An 11,414-nucleotide genomic window follows, 5' to 3' on the forward strand; every position below is an offset into this window, starting at 1 on the left:
AACTATTGATAATCTCCTACCTCTTCTGTCTGTAACTTACTATTATTTGTCTATTTGTTTTCCTGAGAAACTATCTTGTAGATAACAATATGTAAAACAATAACCATTGATAATTTCCTACCATTTTGTCTGTAATTTGGTAAGCCCCCCCATTATTATGTTATCCTTCTTTTACTGTTTAAAATAAAAAAAAAATTTTAAAAAGATATATATATACACAAGATAGCTAAGATAATTGTACTACTAATTTCTATCAGTTTTTTTAAAGAAACAGTTAACGCTTCAATTTTTGAATCAATTTTGCATGCCTATATCTGGTAACCTGAACAACCACTTTGAAGATAACAGTATACAGTGTAACAACCATTACTGATTTCCTATCATCTTGTTTTGAAATTCTGTATCAATTTTAATGCTTTTTTTTTATTTTTTATTCTCTTTAAAATAAAGAAAAAAATTAAAAAGGCTCCTGAACCACACAATCAAGTACAGTCACAGCAACAACCCCACTTCTCTGGTACCAAATTCTGTTTCAGTTACTTTTCTTGCTGCTGAGACAAAATACACAACACCTACAAGTTAAAGGAAGAAAGGTTTATTTAGCCCACAGTTCATAAAGGTTTCAGTTCATAGGTGACTGGCTCCATCAAGGATGACATGGCAGACAAGCATCACAGATAAACAGTTCATGGCGGGCAAAAGGTAGCAAGGGAAACCATAGCCTTTCTGTCCCTTGTATCTCATCCAGACTACTTGCCTTAACATTCACACCTTTAAATTAGTGCCCTTGATCCTAGCATTGCACCATGAATCAATCCCAGGATCACACACTCTAGATCCAGCCACCTCTGAAAAAAGCCCATGACTGCATGAAGCTTGGGAGGTACATCTAGACACAAGCCATAACAAGGTTATACAAGAAAAAGTGACACTTTTAAGCTAGGACATCATAGTCTCCAAGCAGAATTTGAAATATCCTAAACATGTCTAACAAGAAGTTAGAAACAAGGACCTGGATCTTAAAGAATACATTAGGACTACAAACACAGATCTGGAATCATCCTAAACCAAAGCTGATAATCTGTGAAGGTAAATCTAAAGAGAAAGACTATACAAAAAGAAGACAAAGGGATCAAACCTTCAAGAGTGAAGTAAATCGAAAGGAGGTATATTCAGTCGAATTTAGAGAAAGAGAGAGGACCTAGATAATGAAAGCCAGTAAAAGATGTATGTGCAGTAAAAAACCGCACAGAGATCAGAAAAACGGCAACTAGGATTTGAGCATCGAGGACGACATGCTGTAGGTATACCTGACAGGCAGTCTCACTAAGAACAGTCTCAATCCTGTTTCCCCAAGAAATAATACTCTCTTTTCTCCAGGCTATCCTCCGTTATCCCAACTCAAGACTTAGTAAAAACCAGCCCTTGATCAGGGCACACCACACCTATAACCCTTGCTATGCAGAAAGAGGTGGCAGGAAGATCTCAAATTTAAGGCCAGTCTGGAAAACTTAGTGAAACTCTATTTTTAAAAATCTGAGTGGTGCAACCAGAGGTCCGGCAGATCTGTTTCTTGCTTCAACAGTGTTTGGACGGAACAGACCCAGGGACTCCCTTTCTTATCTTCCACCCACCACCCAGGTAAAAATTTTGGGACTATCTTCTTTCCTATCTCCTTCCAGGACCCGACAACACCATTCTTTTGTGGGTAGCTTCTTATTGCCGACCAGCCATGACCTCTCAAATTCATCAGAATTATTCTACCGAGGTGGAGGCTGCCATCAACCACTTGGTGAATCTACACCTGCAGGCCTCCTACACCTACCTCTCTCTGGGCTACTACTTCGACCATAACAATGTAGCTCTAGTGGGCGTGGGCCATTTATTCCACGAGCTGGCGAAGGAGAAATGCGAGGGCACTGAGCATCTGCTGAAGATGCAAAACCAGCAAGGCAGCCACACTCTCTTTCAAGACGTGCAAAAACCTTCTGAAGATGAGTGGGGTAAAACCCTGGATGCCATGGAAGCTGTCCTGGCCCTGGAGAAAAACCTGAACCAAGCTCTTCTGGATCTTCATGCCTTGGGCTCTGCCAAGACAGACCCCATATCTGTGATTTCCTGGAGACCCGCTTCCTAGATGGGGAGGTGAAGCCCATCAAGAAGGTAAAGCTTACCAACCTCTGCAGGCTCGCGGGCCCCCGAGCGAGTACCTCTTTGAAAGGCTCACCCTTAAGCACAACTAGAAGGCTACGGAGCCTGGCAGTCTCTGAGAGGCTCCTGCATCACCTGGCGTCAGGGCTTCGGCCTAACCCTCTCCCTCCAGCCACTAGGCAGCTTTTTTACCTCTCTGGAGTCCCCTCCCAAATTTTGGACCAAAAGAAAATAAGGCCTTTTGCAGGAAAAAAAAAAAAAAAATCTGGAAACCAGGCACGGTAGTACACGCCTGTAATCCCAGCACTTGGGAGGCTGAGGTAGAGTGATTGGCATGAGCTCAAGGCCAGCCTGGGCTACACAGTGAGTTCAAGGCCAGCCTGTACTGTACAGTAAGACCTTGTCTCAAAAAACAAGCCTGGGAAATGTAGCCTAGTGGTAGAACATTCGTCTAGCATTAACAAGGGGGTTCAAACACCAGCACTAAAAAGAAAAACCTTGAAATAACCCATTTCTATGAGAATGGGGTCTAAGGATGGTGGGAGAGGAAAGGGATGGCAAGGGACAGAAGGAAGGGAAAGTAACCATTAAGATGTGACATGTATATGTACCAACTCCCCAAAATGCGTTTATTCATTTTGCATTGCAAACATTCACTAGTATGTAAAATAAATTTTAAAATACTAAAATAAAGAACCAATTTCTCCTTCAATAGTGAAATGCAGTAGTAATAAGCTATGAAATATAATGGAGTCCTACACAGCAATAATAAAGAACTGATGATATAAATAACATGAATAAAATACCAAGAAGGCAGGAGGATCATCGTGAGTTCAAGACCAGCCTGGGCTACAGAGTGAGCTCAAGGTCAGCCTGAACTGCAGAGCGAGACCCTGTCTCAAAAACACAGAAAAATAAAATAAAATAAAATACCAAGAAGTTACACAGAGTAAAACAAGACAGACAAAAAATGAGTACATAGTAAATGATTTTTTGTATATAAAGTTCAAAAATAGCCAAAACTGAGCCAGATGGGGTGGCACATGCCTGTAATCCCAGCACTCAGGAGGCTGAGGCAGGAGGATTGCTGTGAGTTCAAGGCCAGCCTCTGCTACGTAGTGAGTTCAAGGCCAGGCTGTATTACATAGCAAGACCCTGTCCCCAAAAACGAACAAACAAAAAATCATCATAAAGCTTATGGTTTTATGTGTATTTATATTTAAATTATCCCTCCCACATATCTTTTTTCTAAATTTTGAGACAGGGTTTTGCTAAATCACTAAGGTCCCACAGGTTGGGCTCAAAACTTTGGATCCTCCTGCTTCAGCTGCTGGTATTACAGGTGTATGCCTCTTTTAAAAGTGTGTTTTAGCTGGGTGTGGTGGCGCATGCCTGTAATCCCAGCATTCAGGAGGCTGAGGCACGAGGATCATTGCAAGTTCAAGACCAGCCTGGGCTACAAAGTGAGCTCAAGGCAAGCCTGAACTGCACAGAGAGACCCTGTCTCAAAAAGACAAAAAAAAAAAAATTTTAAATGTATTTTAAAATGTATTTTTCTTTAATTACAATATAGGCCAGGGAGCCAGGAATTTAGCTTAGCTGTACAGTGCCTGCCTGGCAAATGCGAAGTCCTCAGTTCAATATATATATAATAGGCCAGGCATGGTAGCACACACCTGTAATCCCAGCACTTAAGAGACTGAGGCAGGAGGATCATAGCGAGTTCAAAGCCAGCCTGCACTATAAATCGAGACTCTTGTCTCAAAAAAAAAAATTAAAATTAAATTTTAAAATTTAGTTTCCTATTTTTAGAAAATATTTCTTAAGTGCTTTTGAAAAGTACACATACAGCATAGATAAATATTAGTTTTCTTCCTGCTGTTTATTCTCTGGGTAAATCTTAGAAACACAATGTTGAATTAAAAAGTCTCATTAAAGTCCTATAAATCTACAATGCAAAAAACTACAATCCAAAAAGAAAATATGCAATGTAATCTCAAAATAAACAAAACTAAACAGAATATTATTAAGCTACACATACAGATATTAAGCTACTTAAAATATATTTTTACCCATTCCAATGTGAGATAAAATACCAGGGCTTGCTTGAAATGTAGTTTAGTAGTAGAGCACTTGACCAGCATGTTCAAGGCCCTGATTTCAATCCCTAGCACCACAAAAGGAAAGGAAAAAAAAAAAAAAAAAGACAGGAAAAGAAAATGCTAAACATCCTATAGGGAATGTTACAGGGATGAAGCACATAAACAGATGCAAGTTATTGGTAACATCTTAGCTCTTGGGTTAGAAAAATGTTCAAAGTGCTCATTATATTACTGTGTTTTATAATATATCTTACATCTATTATTTTTAAACTACCAAATATTAGGTTAAAAAGAGATAATAAAGATTTTTTTCAAATACTCCTTACTGGCAAGACAACAAACTATACTCCAAAAATGAGACTAAAATGTAATCTGGCTAGGCATGGTGGCTCATGCCTAAAATCCCAGTACTTGGGAGGCTGAGGCAGGAGGATCACTGAGAGTTCAAGGCCAACCTGAATTACAGAGTGAGACCATGTCTCAAAAAAAACAAACAAAAAAACCTAAGCTTTTCAACCATGATGGATAGAATCCTGTATCACAAACACATACTAATTAAAAAAAAAAAAAAACTAATTTCTTCTAAATTAAATGGAATCAGCAAAATTCCATTCTTAGGCTTCAATTAAACAAATAACATTCAACCCCAAAGCTAGCTCTTCTCTAAATCCTCTTAATCCCAGAACACACAGCACATAATATTATACATATTTCAAACAGTTTTAAAAATCACATCATTTTTCCAAATTCAAAATGTTATACTACTAGTTTACTAAGCAGACCATTAAAAGTAATACCTCCTTAGGGACTGAGGACATAGCTCAGGAGTAGAGTATGTCTACTATGCACCAGGCCCTGGGTTCAATCCCCAGCACCACAAACACACACATGAACACAGTCATACCTATTTAAAACAGTTTGAGAAACACAGATTGAAGGAGATCATGTACATACCTGTAGCATCTGTTCCTCATGTATTTGCCCAGCAAAACAGTATGTGGGCTCAATCTCTCAAGATTATAGTAATAAAAACAATTAACATACAGAGAACATGTCAAATTACAAGATGTTTACACAAAGGCACACAAGGAAGGAATGCAAGGCAATCCCACTAATTCTAACCTTCTTACATATCTCTAGCAGATTGCTACCATCCATCCTTTTTCTTCTGCCTCCCCTATACCTTCTTTCTTAAAGTAACTGCTTTTAGCCCCCCAGAATTCTTCTAAAACATTTTAGAAATAAATGCTTGGCCAGGGGTATAGCTCAGTGCCACAAGCACCTGCCTGGCAAGTGTAAGGTCCTGAGTTCAATTCCCAGTAGCAATAAATAAATAAATGTTTACTTACACGTATCACCAATGAGCACTAGAATCTAAAGCTGTTCTCTTACTGCAGAATAAATATCTCACAGATGCATGTCCTGCTATAGCAAATGTCATTTCTGCATACAGTTATCAAAAAAAAATTATATAATATATGTGTGGATGCTAAAAAGTAAGTAATACCTGCTTGGCTTAAATAACTCCTATCATCTTTCTGGAAAATTTTTACATTTTCTTTATGTTTTCCCATTTGACCCAAATTTGCTGTGAGGGCTCATTTTACTTGAAGTAGAACTCTCAGTATATAGAAAAAGAAATTTTGGGCTGGGCATGGTGATGCATGCCTGTAATCCCAGCACTCGGGAGGCAGAGGCAAGAGAATTGCTGCAAATTCAAGGCCAACTTGGGCTACATAACGCATTCATGGTTGGCCTGACATAGCAAGACCCTGTCTTAAGAAAAAACAAATTAGCAAGAGCAATTAGGCAAGAAAAAGAAATAAAAGGGATATATATAGGGAAAGAGGAAAACAAACTGTCACTATTTGCAAATGACATGATCCTCTATATAAACACAAAAAAATTCAACAAATTCAATAATGTAGTGGGATACAAAACCAAAACACAAATATCCAGAGTTCCTATACACTAATAATGAACTCATTAAAGAAGAAAATTAATAAAAAAAATACCTTTCACAATAGTATCAAGAAATATTAAACACTTAGGATTAACCTAAGTAAGTGAATGACCTCTACAACAAAAATTATAGTACTCTGAAACAGGAAATCAAAGAGAACATCAGAAAATGGAAAGATAGCCCCTGTTCCTGGACAGGCAGAATCAATGTAGCTGAAATGGACATAATTCTAAAATTGATATACAGATTTAATGCAAACCCAATCAAAATATCAATAGCATTCTTCAAAGAACTGAAGAAAGCAAATCTAAAATTTATATGGAATCAAGACACTGTGAAATAGAAAGAAATTGTTCAAAAAGAAAGGGGAACTAGGGAGGGGGAGGGGAAAGAAGGAAGAAAAAAATGATAAAAGAAGGATAGAAAGGAAACAAAACTTTATAAATAAGGAAAGGAAGAGGGGTTGAAGGGCGGGGAATGGGGAAGAAAAGACGCACCAAGATATATCATGTAATACAAATTCCCTGTGATGAACATGATCAACATGTATATCTAAATTGTACCAATAAACTTAATTTTAAAAAAAGGGAGAGAGATCCAGAATAGTAAAACCAATCCTGGGTAACAAGAACAAAGTAGAAGGCACCACAATTCCAGACTAGTTTCTATAACAAAGCTACACTAATAAAAACAACCTGGTACTGGCACAAAAACAGACATAAGGATCAGTGGAACAGAACAGAGGAAGCAGAAACAACCCCAAGCACATTCAACTATTTGATCTTTGAAAAGGGGGCTAAAAACATACACTGGAGGAAAGACAGCTGTCTTGGTTACTTTTTTCTCATTGCTGGGACAAAATACCTGACATCCAAAGTTAAAGGAGGAAAAAAAAAAAAAAAAACAAAGTTAAAGGGGGAAAGGTTTATTTAGCTCACAGTTTGTAGAGGTTTCAGTCCTTAATTGGCTAGCTCCAAGTCAGAGTGGCATGGGCATAGGGGCAACAGTTCAAGGTGACCAAAGACAGCAAAAGCAACAAGCCCAAAAGGGGGAAGAGCAAGCCTCTCTTCTTCCCTTACATTGTAAGCTGGCTACTACCCCCTAGGGCGGGTGTGGCACTCAGACCATCTCAGTGCCCTCCTCTTGCACAGGGTGAGGATACTTACAAAGTGAAGACCTTGGATCCCTGCTGAGTCACCTAGTCAAAATGTTAAGCTTCTCAAGTTGACACAATGTATCAACCATTACACCAGCCTCTTTAATAAATGATGGTGGGAAAACTGGCTATCCACATGCCGAAAATTGACTCTAGGCCTGTATCTTTCACCACAGACTAAACTAAAATAAAAATGGGTCAAAGAAAATGTTAAAACATAATACCTGCTGGAAGGTAAAATAGGCAAAGACTTTATAAACAGAACCCCACTTGCACAGAAATAGTACTGAGAATCAACAAATGGGATCATATCAAGTTAAAAAGCTCCTGCACAGCAAAAGGAAGCAACCAACAGAGTGAAAAGACAACCTACAGAAAAGGAAGATATTTCTGTCAGCTATTTCTCAGAGGACTACACCTAAAATATATAAATAACTGAAAAACATTAAACCTTCCAAAAAACAAACCCAATCAAAAAATGGGCAAGTGAAACAAATAGGCACTTCACAGAAGTACAAATAGCCAATAAAAACATGAAGAAATGCTCAAAAATTACTGGCCATTACAGAAATGCAACATAAAAGAAAAAGAAAGAGAAATACAAGTTAAAACAACAATGAGATTCCATCTTACCCCAGAAAAAAATGGCCAGAATCAAGAAATAACAAATGCTAGCCAAGGGGTCGGGGGATCCTGCTACACTGTTGGTGGGAATGTAAACCAGTATACAACCGCTATGGAAATCAATATGGAAATGCCTCAAAAAACTAACACTAGAAATTTCACTGGACCTAGCTATTCCCCTTCTAGGTATTATTCCAAGAGTTAAAGAAATCATATTACAGTGATACATGCATACTCCTACTTATAGCACCACAATTCCTAATAGCTAAACCTTGGAAGCAGCCCATATGTCCATCAAGTGATAAATGGACAAATAAAATGTGGTAGGAAGGGGCTGGGGATTTAGCTCAGCAGCATAGCACCTGCCTGGCAAACACAAGGTTGTGAGTTCGATTCCCAGTACTGGAAAAAAACAAAAAAAAAGCAAAGTATAAAAAATGTGGTAGGAGTACTACTCTGCCATACATAAAGATAAACTTGAGTCATCTGTAGGAAAATGGATGCATCTTGAGACCATTATGTCAAGTGAAATAAATCAGACACACAAGCTTAAATATCACATGATTTACCTTATATGAGAAACCCAAATTATAAAGAGCAAAATAAAAGATAATAAGAAGTAGGGAGATAGACCTTCCTCAAATGAGAAGGGAATCAAGAGATGGAGGGAAAGGGGAGGGAGGGATGGGATGAAAGATGCAATTAAGGTGTCTTATGTACATGTACCAACTCCACACAAAGAATGTAAATGTTTTGTTTTGCTTTTTTTTGTTTTTTGGTACTGGGAATTGAACTCACGACCTCACGCTTGCCAGGCAGGCTCTGTGCTGCTGAGCTATATCCCCGTCCCCAAGAATGTAAATGTTATGTCCTGCAAATATGTACTAATAAAAAATTTTTAAATAGTAAAATAAAAAGGCAACTAAAGTGGTTATTTAAATAAGTTATAAAATACAAAAAAGATGTTCTCTCTCCCTTTGAAATATATGTATATCTTTCAAAAAATTTAAGAGTCATTCTGACTGTATATTAAAGAATTATTGATTTTTAAGGTATGATTAAGTTTTTTAAAGAGTCCTTGTCTCCTCCTCCTGAACAGAACTTTTATTTACTCATAGAGCAAATAAGGCACAATTTTGAGCAACTGATGAAGTGAAAAAAGAGAATGCATTTAACCTGATGTTTTCAACATTGTTCTTAAAATAGGTTTCACGATTTTGGACTGCAGTTCTTTCTCTACAACCCAAGAACGCTTGCAGGCTTTCCAGAATATATCTACAGTTAATATCCTAAATAATGCTGTCCCTTCATTTTCCCTTTTTAAAATCTTCATCCACCATAAAAAGAATATGTAGTTGCACTTGTAGAATGAAATGTAAATGCTTTCTTTTAATACTTTTTACAGTGTAGAAGGATGATACAGCTGATGGAAACCTGAAATAATAGAAAGGAGTCAAAAACATGATACTTTCCTAACTTTAAATAGTAGAATTAACTGATATTGTGTGAAATTTAGTATGTAAGAAACAGAAGTTTAGCCAGGTATGGTGGTGCACACCTGTAATCCCAGCACTTGGGAAGCTGAGGCAAGGGGATCACTGTGAGTTCAAGGTCAGCCTGGGTTACATAGTAAGTTCAAGGTGAGACTGAATTACATAGTGAAACCCTGTCTTAAAAAACCAAAATCAAACCAAACAAAACAAAATAAACATACAATAAGGAGAATAGGGGAAAGAAGTGGAAGACTGCGAGAGAAGTGTGAAGTCTTCATTTTCATAGCAAGGAGTCATTATACTCTAAGACATCAATTTATTTTATCTAAAATATTAGTATATCAAGAAATAGAAGTAAAGCACTATATATGCAATGTATAGAAATGTCATACTGGAATCCATTAGTTTATATAACTAATATGAGTTAATATTTATAATAAAAAAGAAATAGAGGGGCCAGGGATATAGCTCAGCAGCGCAGCACCTGCCTGGCAAGAGCGAGGTCCTAAATTTGATTCCTGGTACCCAAAAGAGAGAGAGAAAAAGAAAGGAAGGGACAATTTTATCATTCAAAGCTATAGAAAAGGGATTGAGGATGTATCTCAGGAGTAGAGTGTTTGCCTAACATGAATTCAATCCCCAACACCACTAAATACTAGATTAGATAGACAGAGAGACAGACAGGCAGGCAGGCAGACTGACTGTCAGACAAAACTATAGTAAATACCACCAGAATTAAAAATAGAAATAGTTGAAAATGATAATGAAGGCAGGGCACACTGGCTGGGGATGGTGGCGCATGCCTGTGATCTCAGCACTTTGGGAGGTTGAGGCAGGAAGATTGCAAGTTTGAGTCCACCTGGGACCCTATCTCAAAATAAAAAATAAAAAGGCCTGAGGATATAGCTCGGTGGAAGATCATCCTTAGACTTGATCCCCAGTACTGCAAAACAAACACACACAAAAAGACCAGAGATACTTGGTCTTCATTTTACATCCCCATGTATTGTTTGAACAGATTCTCAGAACAGAATGAGAGAAACAGAAAGCAGGCAAGAAAATCTGCCCTTTCTTTTAATGTCCAGTTTGTCTGTTTTGAAAGAGTCTTGCTATGTAGTCCAAGCTGGCCTCAGCTCATATGTAGCCCAGATGGGACACTAATTTGTGATGTCCTGCCTGAGCTTCCAAAGTACTGGTGTTATAGGCATACACCAATGGTTATGTCTACACGGTAAAACTACAATGGCTGTTTTTCTTCCTTTTCTAAATACCTTCTTAATTGCTACAGTACATATAAATTCATTTTATAGTGGGGATAGGGTATTTTTTTTTAAAAGCTTAAATAGATTTCTTAATTGTGAACCAAAAAAAAAAAAAATGGCCAGACACACAATAACAGAAAATGCCCCTTCACCCGCCACCCCTGCCAGCATACTTCAGTTTCTTAGTTACCCAGGTAATAGTTCCTGATCCAGTTCCAGATGCTTCTGTCTGTTAGAAACAGCTGGTCACTGTGATGCATAGTTGGTCACTGGGATGCACACTGTATAAACCAATCCCCAACTGACAAGCCATTCTGTACTTCCTGCTTGCTTATCCCATATTAGCCCTAGACCACCAGAGATCAGGGCCTGAACGATCCCATCTGGGTGCTGTTTCACTGTTTTTGCTTGCAGTTGCAACAGAACAATGTCAACAAATTTAAACCTACAGAACTACACACTTAATAGTTAAGATGGTCAGATGTTGTGCTACATGTCTGTAATGCCAGCTAATGTACTTTGGAGGCTGGGGCAGGAGGAGCTTAAGTTCAAAGACAGTTTGGGTAATTTAGCAAGGCCCTGTCTTAAAATTTCAAAAATATGCCAAGTTTAATGGCACATGCCTGTAATCCCAGCACTTGGAAGGCTAAGGCAGGAGAATCA

At 38.0% G+C, this 11,414-nt stretch overlaps 1 protein-coding gene and 1 pseudogene across 1 annotated transcript in view; one reads left to right on the top strand and one right to left on the bottom strand.

Moving 5' to 3' along the window:
* Arhgap19 (Rho GTPase activating protein 19) overlaps positions 1 to 11,414 on the bottom strand; it is a gene marked incomplete in the record, with an annotated part of 71,671 nt that overhangs the window by 54,858 nt on the left and 5,399 nt on the right.
* LOC102023282 lies at positions 1,733 to 2,243 on the top strand (annotated as a pseudogene).

Source organism: Chinchilla lanigera, unplaced genomic scaffold, assembly GCF_000276665.1.
Source record: "Chinchilla lanigera isolate Chin_1 unplaced genomic scaffold, ChiLan1.0 scaffold00106, whole genome shotgun sequence".
Classification (NCBI taxonomy): Eukaryota; Metazoa; Chordata; class Mammalia; order Rodentia; family Chinchillidae; genus Chinchilla; species Chinchilla lanigera.